Source organism: Dermochelys coriacea, chromosome 22, assembly GCF_009764565.3.
Source record: "Dermochelys coriacea isolate rDerCor1 chromosome 22, rDerCor1.pri.v4, whole genome shotgun sequence".
In the NCBI taxonomy this organism is placed as follows: Eukaryota; Metazoa; Chordata; order Testudines; family Dermochelyidae; genus Dermochelys; species Dermochelys coriacea.
Window position 1 is genome coordinate 18,332,942 of NC_050089.1, and position 15,164 is coordinate 18,348,105.

The window sequence follows — 15,164 nt, forward strand, 5'->3', positions numbered from 1 at the left end:
CCTCCCCCCCCCCCTCCCCGCGTCACTTAAGCCTCCCCTGCCCTGGGCAACACGGGCTCCCTGCCTCCCGGGCGGGCCCGAGCCGCGGCTGGACCGCGCGGCGGGGGCGGGCCGGCTTGTGCGCGGTTTCTTCGCGCACACGCGCCGCCATCTCTGCAGCCGCCAGGCTGGGCGCGCGATTCCTGAGCGGCCTGAAACGAGGCTTCCTGTGTAGCTGAGGCGCCCCAGACCCGCCGCGGAGCAGCGGCCGCTTTCCCACTGCGGCGAGGGCTGGGCGCGCTCTCACGTGGGCGGCTAAAAACCGCCTTAAACCGAGCATGAGTGAAGCGGGGAGAGAGGGAGTTTTACCATGGAGGAAGCGAGAGCGTACGGGTCCTAACAGCGCCCAGCCAGACCCCTTCTGTTGCATTAAAAATAAACGAAATAGCATTAAACAGCTGCTCCGCGGCCCTCCTTCTTCCATCAGCGATTCTCAAACTGAAGGAGATGTCAAAGTCCCTATGAAACCCACATTAAAATCACTCCTAAGAGAGAGAGACTGAGACTTGAAACAGCTGCCTTGACACTAATCCAAGACGAGGGAGCGAGCGGCCCTCCAGGTGAGACGGTGACTTGGTACATCTTCTCAGTTAAGCTTCCCCCTCGTCGTTAATTTTACTTCAAGTAATTGCATGTGCAAAAATATAACAATGCTTTTTTTTAAAAAAAAAAAAAAATCTTTTCATCTGACTCCGAACTACTGGCGCTATTCCAACAGATTTAGAGCCAGATATAGTATAGTTGTTTCCTACCCGGTGATACGGTTTTAAAATGAGCGACTTTACAAATTAAAGTAGAGTTAAAAGTCTCATTTCTACACCAATAGTAATTAGGAGATCGTGAAACTATTCCTGGCCAGCGTGAAATAATTCTATTAAGGTAACTTTAAAGTGAGTCAAATTGAAGTAAGAGTCGGACAGCAAATCCATTGGTGACATAGGTTGAGACTACTCAAATTAATAGTACAGTGAGTCATTTTCTCAGTTATAAGGATCAGCTGACTAAGACTTTCCTTCCATCCTTAATTAGAAATGAACAATTGTCCTATATTTTACAAAGGACAAAAATATTTCAGCTTTGCTGCCCCCACAATATACACAGTATATTTAATCTCAGCTAGAAAAAATATCGAATGCTAATGGAAAAAAATAATTTGAGAACTAAAGCTGACTGTTGAACATGAAGGAAAAAAAATCTCTCTTAAAAATTAGATTATTTAAAAGGAAAACTTGGTCTTAATAGTTGCAAAACTTAGTTGCAAAATAGAAAGAAAACAGTAATTTAGTAAGCAAAATAATTTGGATATATTCCTAAAGTATTTAAATTTAGTACACAAGTTTATATGTCCATCGCTACTTAGTTTGTTATAACTATTGCAACAAATCACTTTAGAATTCAAGGTTATCTTTATTTATTCTTACATCAGTCAGCACCAACACAAACTTTTTATTCATGCCTTATGCCTTCCTTTTATGCTCTCCCACTTTAATTACTTAGCTGCACTGTGGCTTTTAAACCATTAGTTACTAAGACACCATCACATCATTAGTCGATAAAGTACCAAAAAATTAACATTCAAATGACCAATGTTTAATTTTATATGGAAGGGGAGGAAGAAACCTCTGAAGACATCAGGGACCACAGGAAAAACAGATTTGTAAATTCTATCAGGGCCAAATTTAGGGGCAGGTGACCCAGGCGAGCTGGGGCACCAGGCTTGGGGTGCTGTTTTTGTTGTTAGTGACAAAAGGGAACATAGAATGCTAGAATTAAAATGTGTCAGGTATTCTGTAGGTAGATTCATTTTTCACTAACCTCCTAGAATGTTCTGGACCTTTGTAGAATCTCGTCGAACCTTCTAGACTTTCAGAGAACTACCTTTTCCTTGAACCTCCTAGAATGTTGTCAGCCATGCCCTCAGGGGTATATAAGGGGCAGGGCATCACCGCTCAATCTTATAGGACAGGGAGTATAAATCATGCATCAAACTCGTGAAATGGGCTACAAATGCAATAAAAATAAGGTATTCAAAAGTTTAACAAATGGAGTTGGGGGGAGGGCGCTGGAGACGTTCCTCGCCTGGGGCACCATTTGGTCAAGGGCTGACCCTGAGTACTATATCTGAAACTTTCACCCATAGAGCCTTGTATTTGATAAGGGTTGACCTCAGGCATAAGTACGGTAGGTGCTGGAGGGCCTTGCAGTTCTATGCCAGTGATGTGCTGGAGGAAACTCTTGGGACCCCTTTCTATTATTCTGATGCCAAAGTGCATGGAGAGTTGATTTTTCCTGCCTCGGAGGGAGTCATCCTCTCTCTGGATACTGCTAACGTATCCCTGCCAGGGATTATTTATTTCCATGTATTGTGTTCTGCTAATCAATATAGTATGTTTTTTTTTTTTTTTCAGAAGGAGAATCTGTTTCTAGCTAAATGAACTTCATACACATTTGATGCCCAGTAGTCTTGCCTTCTTCATCAGCTTTATTTAAATGAGAATGTAAATGGATTCACCAAGTCTGTCCATGGGCTCATCCTGGTACATGCGGAAAAAACTGTGGGAATCCCTTGTTAAAATAATCAGTAGTATAGTGTTCTATGCTGACTCCAGAATTCACAGGGCATCTCAGCCTTTCCCCCTGGCAGTGGGGTTGGTGAGTTCGGAAACGAACTGTTACACCAGCTAGTCTCTGGTGGTGGAACAAGAAGGTGAAAATATCGCTTAACCTTTTTTTTTCTTTTTACTGAGGTCCTGCAGGCCAAAAGGCTAACCCTGTAGTAGATGATGTCTGGTGGAGGCTGGTAGCTGGGGTATTGATTAACTTAACTGTGAGAACTTCAGTGGATAATTCAGAGTGAAAATGGGATGTACAGATGTGACAATTTGGGAATCTGTCAGTACAAATTTATGAATTCTGGATGATAATATTAATTGTTACTATGAAAGATGCTGTATCATGAATGCCTAGAGGTAAGTGTATCCATCATGTCTTACCAGCATGTCTTCCTCGTACTGAGGACAGTAGGAAATATTTAAAGTTAATGACAATACTTTGGTCACAATATTATTCTAGAAAGTAAAAACTAGCTGCATCCTTGGGAGACCAGTTTTATTTTACCCCTCTGAAGGGAGTAGGGAAAGATAGGAGCAGAACAAAAAATGGCCAAGTGTTCAGGAGAGGTTTAGTAAACACATAGGAACAGAGGAACCAGACAGGAAGAGGAAGTGTGGAGGTAGGAAAGAGTAAGGTGGTCATGCAGGCTGGGCAACAACTTCATGAGGAAGAAACCACACAACAGGTAAAAAGTCTGCATGAGGCAGGGGTCATTCTGCCTGCCTTCCTGGCCGCAAATGGTTCCCCCCCAAGGACTCACAAAGGAAGAGCTAGTGATGGATATTGCAGTTTAAGAGGTTTATTGTTTGGTATGATCTGTACTCTGCTTCGTTTGAAGAGCATTAAGATGTTCGTCTCGGTGCAGTGTGTCTCTGTATGTGTGCTACGTGCTTCACAGTTACTTGTGTCTCCAGAGACAATTAAACCATAACCAGAAGCTTCACACCTTTGCAGTGTGAAGGAGGGAGAGGGTATGGTGTAAGCAACTGGGCTGTCTTTGGGGTCAGCACTTGTGCTGGGGGCCTAGGGCAGGTGGGCTGAAGAGCTCCATTTCTGTGAAGGGATAACAAACTGAGAGCCAATGCCCAGACAATGTGCCAGAGACACCAGGGAGGACAAAGTTCTGCAGCCTGATGAGACCCAGAGAAGCTTAAAACACCCAGGAAGTCAGAGGCTAGATTACCCTCACAGCTTGTCTGGGGATTCAGTCACTTATGTGGGTTGTCCACCTATAGTCTTGCCTGTGGACTACATGACCCGTCCATCGTATGTTGCCTGCATTACATCGGTCACCTCAGTATGCCGTCTGATCTCATTCAGTAAAATTCTTCTGCCAAACAAGCCACACAAAGCAAAATAAACTGGGGAACTACCTTTTAAAAAACAAAATAAAACCCTCTTATATAAGCAGCTAACAACTATCTAATAACACATCCATTGAATTCTCAACCCAACTAGTACATTTCCATAAACTATGATCCATATATCCAATGTATCCGCTACCAAGAGAAAAGCTACCAGCACATCACTCTGGAGTAAGTCTTTAACACTCACATTCCTCAAATACCCCTTCTCTATGGATGTAGAAGCCCTCTACACCAACATTCCACACAAAGATGGACTACAAGCCGTCAGGAACAGTATCCCCGATACTGTCACGGCTAACCTGGTGGCTGAACTTTGTGACTTTGTCCTCACCCATAACTATTTCACATTTGGGGACAATGTATACCTTCAAATCAGTGGCACTGCGATGGGTACCCGCATGGCCCCACAGTATGCCAACATTTTTATGGCTGACTTAGGACAACGCTTCCTCAGCTCTCGTCCCCTTATGCCCCTACTCTACTTGCGCTACATTGATGACATCTTCATCATCTGGACCCATGGAAAAGAAGCTCTTGAGGAATTCCACCATGATTTCAACAATTTCCATCCCACCATCAACCTCAGCCTGGACCAGTCCACACGAGATCCACTTCCTGGACACTACGGTGCTAATAAGCGATGGTCACATAAACACCACCCTATATCGGAAACCTACTGATCGCTATTCCTACCTACATGCCTCTAGCTTTCATCCAGATCATACCACTCGATCCATTGTCTACAGCCAAGCGCTACGATATAACCGCATTTGCTCCAACCCCTCAGACAGAGACAAACACCTACAAGATCTCTATCATGCATTCCTACAACTACAATACCCACCTGCTGAAGTGAGGAAACAGATTGACAGAGCCAGAAGAGTACCCAGAAGTCACCTACTACAGGACAGGCCCAACAAAGAAAACAACAGAATGCCACTAGCCATCACCTTCAGCCCCCAACTAAAACCTCTCCAACGCATCATCAAGGATCTACAACCTATCCTGAAGGACGACCCATCACTCTCACAGATCTTGGGAGACAGACCAGTCCTTGCTTACAGACAGCCCCCCAATCTGAAGCAAATACTCACCAGCAACCACACACCACACAACAGAACCGCTAACCCAGGAACCTATCCTTGCAACAAAGCCCGTTGCCAACTCTGTCCACATATCTATTCGGGGGATACCATCATAGGGCCTAATCACATCAGCCACACTATCAGAGGCTCGTTCACCTGCGCATCTACCAATGTGATATATGCCATCATGTGCCAGCAATGCCCCTCTGCCATGTACATTGGCCAAACTGGACAGTCTCTACGTAAAAGAATGAATGGACACAAATCAGACGTCAAGAATTATAACATTCAAAAACCAGTTGGAGAACACTTCAATCTCTCTGGTCACTCGATCACAGACCTAAGAGTGGCTATACTTCAACAAAAAAGCTTCAAAAACAGACTCCAGCGAGAGACTGCTGAATTGGAATTAATTTGCAAACTGGATACGATTAACTTAGGCTTGAATAGAGACTGGGAATGGATGAGTCATTACACAAAGTAAAACTATTTCCCCATGGTATTTCTCCCTCCCACCCCACCCCCCACTGTTCCTCTGATATTCTTAACTGCTGGAATTAGCCTACCTTGCTTGTCACCATGAAAGGTTTTCCTCCTTTCCCCCCCCTGCTGCTGGGTATGGCTTATCTTAAGTGATCACTCTCCTTACAGTGTGTATGATAAACCCATTGTTTCATGTTCTCTGTGTGTGTGTATATAAATCTCTCCTCTGTTTTTTCCACCAAATGCATCCGATGAGGTGAGCTGTAGCTCACGAAAGCTTATGCTCTAATAAATTTGTTAGTCTCTAAGGTGCCACAAGTACTCCTTTTCTTTTTGCGAATACAGACTAACACGGCTGCTACTCTGAAACTAGGCAGGCTAGTAAGTCTCTGAGTCTTTCAGGACATTTAATCTCCCTCTCTGATCTTCAGTATCTCACCCTTTCATTAAAGTCTGAGTTCTCTTGTTGCTTGTTTCTCTATCCATTGATAATAATCAGTAGGTTGGTAAATGCCAGAGTCCATGTCTCCTGTCAATGTTTTTTAACTTTCTGGGATTACTCTTAGATCCCTTCGATGATGCCAATATTTGTGCCTTTGGTCTGTCTGGATTACATAAATTTGTTAGTCTCTAAGGTGCCACAAGTACTCCTTTTCTTTTTGCGAATACAGACTAACACGGCTGCTACTCTGAAACCTATAAATTCTTGGATGCAGCTGTTCTTTAATGGTATCCCTTTAGCCCCAAGTATTAGAGGTATGATTCCTCAGGCACACTCTATCACCTGGGCTAAGAGATGGGAGATCATGGGCCCTTTGTCAAAATAATATTTCTGCTTCCACTTCTGATTTTCTTTCATCTTCTGTATGATTTCATTGTCATGAGATTTCAGCACATTATCATTCTCTGTCTGTGCATATCTGGTTTCTGCATCAGTCAGTGATTTGGATGTATATTCTACTGTTTGCCAGCAATCATTGTGTTTCTGTAAAATCACTGTACCTAACCCAGATTGTGAAGCATCTGCTGAAAATTTTAATATGCCTGTTTGGTGCGGTACTACTTCAACTGGCTTTTGTATCAGTTTTGGTATCAAACTTTCCCATGATTCCTCCTGTACTGCACACCAGTACCATTAATTTTTACTTTCTAGGAGTTTCCTTTCTACATGGATGGATACCTGAAGGGACTTGGGGCTTGTTTATCTGAATTGTATATTCACCCTGCAAGCAACTCAACTCTTGAAACAGATCATGATATTCCCAAATGAATGCCTCATAGTCAGGTTTACTATGATCTTGTAGTAAGAATACCTATTTTACCAGATTTTCACAAGTGGCCAAAATTTGTGTCACCTCCTTTAGTCCTACAGTGAACAGGAGCCTGTACATGATGTTCTTATATTAGATGCTAGCAATGCACATCTCCTTCACTGGTATATTTGTTGCAGAGTAACCAGTTACTTTTATTTTTGTTGGTCTCAGTTTCAGTTTCTTATTAACCTGTGTTTCTGTGTCCAGTTTGAGTGGAATAATTATTTCATCCACTTTCATTGGTAATATGCAGTCCCTCTCATCAGTTTTGCTTGATCCCAGCACATCTACGTAAAACTCCTCAACCAGCTTGTCTTCAACTGTGTGCATTTGACTTTTCTGCCTTTGGGATCTACAGCAGTTTGCAAAAAAAAATTTTTTTTTTCTGCACATTTATAACAATTTCCCAAAGGCACAACACTCTTTTTTGGGCCATGCTGCAATCCACACCTTCCACATAACTCTCTGTACCCAGTCTACCTGCAGTAGTGGTTTTCATAGTGTGTGGTTCCACTTTTTGATTTGACCTTTTCTGGCTGTACTCTTTTTTGTTTTTAGTATGTGTATAATCCCTGCTGGTGAAGTCAGCTCTTTGGTTTGTGCTTTCACAGTTTCTTCCGCCCTGCATATCTGAAAAGTTTTTTCTTAATTCAAATCTCCTTCATGGAGTAGTTTGTTTTTTAACATATTGTCTTTAATGCCACAAATTTTCTGTCTCTGACCAGAGAATCTGTCAGCTCACCAAAGTTACAGGTTTTACTGAGGCTTCTTAATTCTGTGACACACTGCTCTATGGTGTCATCAGCTTATTGCATGAATGTAAAAAAATTCTCTCTCTTAAAGGCCTCATTCCTGTTTGTCATGCAATGGTCCTCAAATTTAGTCAGTATTTTACTTCATACATTCACCTTCAGCAAACTTAAAGTTCTTCTATATATCCAGTGCTTCCTCCCCAGCAACATGCAAAAAGATTGATGATTTCACTTGATCATTTTGCTCCTTTGCCCCTGTGGCTACTAAATACAATTAAAATCTCTGTTGGAATTTTTTCCAATTCTCTGCAACATTGCCTGACCGTTGCAGACTGGATGGAGGTTGCAACACGTTCATTTTTGGCTTTCTTCCTTCTAAAGCTAGCCAAGCTACTATTCGCAAAAAGAAAAGGAGTACTTGTGGCACCTTAGAGATTAACAAATTTATTAGAGCATAAGCTTTCGTCGGATGCATCCGATGAAGTGAGCTGTAGCTCACGAAAGCTTATGCTCTAATAAATTTGTTAGTCTCTAAGGTGCCACAAGTACTCCTTTTCTTTTTGCGAATACAGACTAACACGGCTGCTACTCTGAAACAAGCTACTATTGTGCTCATAGCATACATACAAAAGCTTTTGTTCATCTCTGTTTGTTGCTCCACATGCTCCTTTTGCCTCTGCTTTCAGTTTTAAATACAGCAGTTAACTTCAAAATTACTGCAGTCTCCTTCTCATTCTGCACTTCTGACACCATGTAATGATATTGGGGTTTATTAAATAACAAACCAGTGTATGAGAAATAAATATAACTTTTATTTAAATTATAGAGAATATCTGTGGTGAGCTGCTGTATACATCTACACTGTGTTCTCAGTCCCCCCGTTTCCAGAGCATATCTCAAAATTCTTATATTCATAATACTGTCCCTTATGAGTGAGTCTCTTTATATTATAATTTCGAACAAACATATCTCTATAGACTCTATATTAGGAGATTTCCCAAGTGTATCAAATACTGCAGTGCTCTGTCCCAGTGAAGAAAAGGGAAGCTGTTTAATTTGGATTGTCATGATTTTGTTAGGTCTGTTGCAAAATAACAAATCTATATATTCATAGAAATGTAAGGCTGGAAGGGACCTTGAGAGGTCATCAAATTGAGCTCGCTGTGCTGAGACAGAACCAAGTAAGCCTAGACCTAGATCATCTCTGACAGGGTTTGTTTAATCTGTTCTTAAAAACCTCCAATGATGGGGATTCCACAACCTCCCTTGGAAGCCTGTTCCATAGCTTAATTACAGAGTTAGGTTAGATATTAGGAAAAACTTTCTAAGTCTTCCTTGCTGCAGATTAAGCCCTTTACTTCTTGTCCTACCTCCAGTGGACATGGAGAACAATTAATCCCTGTCCTCTTTTTAACAGACTTTAACATATTTGAAGATGATCAGGTTTCCCCCTCAGTCGTCTTTTCTCAAGACTTAGCATGTTTAGTTGTTTTAACCTTTCCTTATAGGTCAGGTTTTCTAAACCTTTTATCTTTTTTGTTGCTCTCCTCTGGACTCTCTCTAATTTGTCCACATCTTTCCTAAAGTGTGGTTTCTAGAATTGGACACAGTACTTCAGCTGAGGCCTCATCAGTGTTGAGTAGAGTGGGACAAATACCTTCCATGTCTTACATACAACGGTCCTGTTAATCTCTCCTAGAATATTAGCCTTTTTTTTGCAACTTCATCACATTGTTGACTCATATTAAATTTATGATCCACTATAACCCCCAGATCCTTTTCAGCAGTACTACCATCTAGCCAGTTATTCCCCATTTTGTAGTTGTGCATTTGATTTTTCCTTTCTAAGTATAGTAGTCTGCACTTCTTCTTGTTCCCCCCCATCCACTAGTCAATAACCCTATCAAAGAAGGAAATTAGGTTGGTTTGGCATGATTTGATTTTATTCCTTATAACCCTGATATCCTCTAGGTACTTACAAATTGATTGTTTAATAATTTGTTTCATATCTTTCCAGGTATCAAAGGTTAGGCTGACTGATCTATAATTCCCTGGGTACTCTTTGTTCCCCTTTTTAAAGATAGCTACTAACTTTTGCCCTTTTCTAGTCCTCTGGAACTCACCCATCCTCCATGAATTCTCAAAGATAATTGCTTACAGTTCTGAGATGGCTTCAGCTAGTTTCTTAAGTACCCTAAGATGAATTTCATCAGGCCCTGCCAACTTGAATACATCTAACTTATCTAAAGATTTTTTAACCCATTCTTTCCCTATTATGGCTTGTTTTCCTTCCCCCTTGTTGCTAATATTAGTTGTGTTGAGTGACAGTCACCATTAACGTTTTTAGTGATTCTGAAGCAAAATAGGCATTAAACACCTCAGCCCTCTTGATGTCATCAGTTATTAGCTCCCCTTCCCCACTAAGTAGAGGACCTACACTTTCCTTCATCTTTCTCTTGCTCCTAATGTATAAAGAACCCCTTTTTATTGTCTTTGATGTCCCTTGCTAGGTGTAGTGCATTTTATGCCTTAGACTTTCCGATTTTTCCCTACATACAAGCCTTATCCTACTCCCACCATTTACCTATCTACCCACCTCACCCACTCTAGCCATCTCTTACCTGCCTGCAAAACTTTAACTGTGCCACCAAACTGTGGCAAACGCTCCTCCACATTTGTGAGGCCTCTCGTAATCCTCCTTCCCTGGATTGGAGTTGATCTGAGCAATGGAGAGTGATGGACAGGTGTGGCCAGATTTTCAAAAGAGCCCAGCATGCAGTAGTTTCTAATGTAGTCAGTAAGAACCATTGGGTGCCTGGCTCTTTTAAAAATCTGTCCCTTAGGGGTTTTACTTTCTGCCATGGCCCAGCAGAACAAGCTAAATGGCATTGGGGTTAGAGTCTAGGCAGGTGGTTTAGGAGTGTACAGGCTGTGCTGGCCTTATGGTTGCAAGCAGTTCATCTTAGGGTCTACTTACTAAATTTTAATTTCCTTCAAGCTGGTCCTTTTACAAGCTATTCAGACTGAAAGTCGTTTCTGTTTTGCATCTGTCTCTATTCCACTTTCAGTTCTTGTTTTGATGCAAAGATTCATAAGGTCTCCTTTCAAGGGAATACCCCAAATGTCATCATCCTGCCACCTCTTCACCATTAACACTCCACCAGAAGTACCTAGATAGTCACGTGGCTGCAATGACAGACTGAAATTCCCTAGGGGAGGGAGGCTTTTCCTAATGTCAAAATTACCAGGAATCTCACTTCACTCCAGCTGCTGCAGGGTCAGGTTTCTCAGCTCTTCCTCACAGGAGAAGAGCAGCTTGCCTTGGCCTGATGAATCAGAATTTCTGTTAATCATGGATGATAAAACAAAGATTATATTTGCTAGGTGGTTCTGCAGTTAAGTAGAGGACTGGGAGTCAGGATTTTATTTCCAACTCTACCACTGACTCACTTTGTAACTCTGAGGAATGAGTCACTTCATTTCTCTGTGCTTCTCTGTACTTATCTGTAATACTGAGATGAAGTTACTGACCTACCCACGTGAGGCTTCATTAATTATTCAAAATAATCTGAAAGGCACAATATGGGCCTACTTCTATGAGATAGTGAGCACTTCCTAAGCCGTGCAACAGTGACATTTGGTCTCATGATAGTGTCATGGTTTTACTCTGGAGTAGTGCGGTCTCCTTAGAAGGACTGTTGGGCGAAAACCTTGGCACTGGACCCTTTGAATTCTCTTGCAAATAATTAAAGATCCATGGCCTTCTTTGCAAGAGTAAGGGTATTACCCCGAGTGTCTTGACCAGGCTAAGTCTGGGCAAGTGCATGCTACCTACTGTCAGCTCTTGCTTTAATTTTATAAGGTATGGTTATTCACCTAAAGCCAGTAAGTTGGTAGGTGTGGGACATCTAGGATGTTCTGAAAGAACTTGGTCGCAAAGAGACTATCTATAATAGCTGAGGCAGGAAGAAGAGCAGAAGATAGATCAGCTCTGTCTCTCTTCTTCCCTTCATTCCCTGGAAGGCATGGCCTAGGTCTAGGGCAGGAGATGGCTGCAGTGCCCCAGGGCAATAAAGCACTAAAGAGTGGCTGTTGCATGTAGTTCCTGGGGAAGGAGGCCAGCAGCACCCACCAGCCATACAAAGGGTTGGAGGTGAGAGGCTGTAGCAGTCCAGTGGCCTGGCAAGATGGAGGCTGGGAAGAGACAGCCCAGTAGGAATCTGCCATGGAGATATGCAGCTTCATGGGAAAAGCAGGGAGCAGAGTGGGCCCAGGAGAAGCTGCTCCAGGGTCCCAGAATATTAAGGCGAAGCTGGCTTGCAACAGGTGTGAAAGCTGCCAGGGAGCATGGACGTTGGCAGATCAAACTAACAGGCAGCCCACAGATGCAGCGTGAACCAGGAATGGAAGGGGGAATCCATTAGATGCTGTGAAAAGAGGACGCAGCTAGGCTGAGGAGAAGTCTCCCCAGGGAAGGGATAGGTGTAAGGAAACTGTTGCATACTGAGCCAGATGCAGCATTACAAACCTGCTCTCTCGGAAAATGCTTGCTTTAGGGGAGAGGAGTGGGGTTCAGAGTGAGACCAGTAGGGGAGCAGCTACCTACTGCAGCGAAGTAACACATGATAAATGGAGAGCTGAGCCAGTGTGTACAGGAGAGTAGGACAAGATACGTCTGAGGAGGGGCCTTGCATTGTGATGCCCAAAGTTGAAGACTGTTGAGCAGAGAACATGTACCTGCCAATAGGGAGATGATGCAAACGGTGTCCCATGAGACCAATACCACCACCAGGGCCAGGCCCTGTCTTACAAGCCCTAAGAACTGATTTGTCCTCCCAGGAAGGAATAGCGTTGAAGGTGCCTGATGAACCATGACAGGTTAGCCTTTCCCCTGCTATTGCCCAGCCCTGCAAGGCAGAGTTAACTTTTCACTGGCACAGGTTTTGCCCTTAGGGTATCTGCTTCCTTTCCTTGTAGCCAGCCAGCCAGCCAGCCAGCCATTTCAGATAGTCTTTTCCTGTTAGCTGTATATGTGTGCGCGCACACGCATGCTGGGGACTCACGGTGTTAGAATCCAGCCTTTGAAGTACCTACAGCCCTTGCGTTTGAACTTTTGGCACAGTGTCTGAAAAGGCTGGTGTGTCATGGAATTCCCAATAGATTGGCGGTGCTGCAGTTTTTGAGGTCTACTCTTTTGTCCCCAACTCTGCTTGATGCATTTTCTCCTGAGAGAGACGCAGCGTTTTGGCAGTGGCTACAGGGAAGGCCTCTCTCAGCCTATCTCATTTGTAATTTTGTACAGTGCCTGGGTGCGTACAAAGACGTTCAGTCACTAAACAATAGGGGAGTTGGGGGATCCTGGTTTATCTTAACTGGCTGGATGCATCAGTTTCTTCAGTCTCCCAGCAGACTCGGCTTGAGAGTCTGGGAAAGGAGGGGTGGGACACTATCAGGAGTGTCATCAGACGTCACCAGTGTGGTGCTCAGCTCTGTTCAATGATGGTAACAGTCGGCTGCGTGTGTGTGTGTGTATGTGTATGTGTTCCCTATGTGTGCTGCCCTGGCTCTGCAGATAGCTGGCACAGCAGATCTCATGAGGAAAAACCCAATGACCACAGACGCCAATAAGGTACGAAGGCACCCGGCCAAGTTTATTGCCAAACAAAACACAGTCTCTAGCTCCCCGGATCAGAGGTCTACAGTTCTGCTAGTACATAGGTGCTCCCTGACACTGTACCGGCTCAGTCAGTGGCGGGATTTACCACTGCCCCCTAGGCCAGACAAAGACAACCACTCAGGGATGTGTTCTTATACACAGGTACAAACATGTTACACGTCACTCCTGATGTATTGAGGTACAACCCCTCTATGTAGGAAGGTCCCGCCTCTCTTCTTGTACATGTTGGTTCAAACAAAACAACTCGAGCCATCATATTACCCTTCTGCCTGTCTTTAGGATGGGTCAGCCTGTTCCTTATTATGTGTGGAATGTGCAAGTATCAGAGTGTTCTTGGTACCATCCTGGCACATTTATATCTTTAGTGTCCAGTACCTTTTAGGTATGTGTATTTTTGCAACATCAAAGCCTTTCCTTGCCAGCTTCTGTGAGCAGGGCCTGCCTCTGGCTCACAGTTTAACTTTGCTTTATGTTAACAAAGTCTTGACTTTTTCTTTAGTTCAGACCTTAGGCCTCATACCAGGCCTCTGATACAAGGTTTTATGTTTCAGGGCCTCATCTTACTACAAGGGGCAGGCTGTCATTATGCAGCTCCGTGCAATAGCAGAGAGTTGCTGGACCTGTTTGGGGGTAATTCTGCCTCCATGCTTTCCTGCAGAAAGCTTAAAGGTCAGAAGCCTGTTCCTAAATAGAGGCATCTTGTTGCTTCCTCATGTGTCTCTGTATTTGTAAGGCTCATGCCTAGCAGGGCTATACCAGATCCATGCAGGGTTTCTGGGCAGACTGGCCCATAGGTCACACCCTGGGAAGATGTTTCCAGCCTATGGTTCCCACTGCCCAGTTTCATCCTATTTGCTTCTAGTTACACCCCATGTACCATAAGTTCTCTGCTGACTCCAGAATTCACAGGGCATCTCAGCCTTTCCCCCTGGCAGTGGAGTTGGTGAGTCCGGAAACTCACTGTTACACCAGCCAGTCTCTGGTGGTGGAACAAGAAGGTGAAAATATCGCTTAACCTTTTTTTTTCTTTTTACTGAGGTCCTGCAGGCCAAAAGGCTAACCCTGTAGTAGATGATGTCTGGTGGAGGCTGGTAGCTGGGGTATTGATTAACTTAACTGTGAGAACTTCAGTGGATAATTCAGAGTGCAAATGGGATGTACAGATGTGACAATTTGGGAATCTGTCAGTACAAATTTATGAATTCTGGATAATATTATTAATTGTTACTATGAAAGATGCTGTATCATGAATGCCTAGATGTATGTGTATCCATCATGTCTTACCAGCATGACAGCATGTCTTCCTCATACTGTGGACAGTAGGAAATATTTTGGTCACAATATTATTCTAGAACGTAAAAACTAGGTGCGTCCTTGGGAGACCAGTTTTATTTTACCCCTCTGAATGGAATAGGGAAAGATAGGAGGAGAACAAAAAATGACCAAGTGTCCAGGAGAGGTTTAGTAAACACATAGGAACAGAGGAACCAGACAGGAAGAGGAAGTGTGGAGGTAGGAAAGAGTAAAGTGGTCATGCAGGCTGGGCAACAACTTCATGAGGAAGAAACCACACAACAGGTAAAAAGTCTGCATGAGGCAGGGGTCATTCTGCCTGCCTTCCTGGCCGCAAATGGTTCCCCCCCAAGGACTCACAAAGGAAGAGCTAGTGATGGATATTGCAGTTTAAGAGGTTTATTGTTTGGTATGATCTGTACTCTGCTTCGTTTGAAGAGCATTAAGATGTTCGTCTCGGTGCAGTGTGTCTCTGTATGTGTGCTACGTGCTTCACAGTTACTTGTGTCTCCAGAGACAATTAAACCATAACCAGAAGCTTC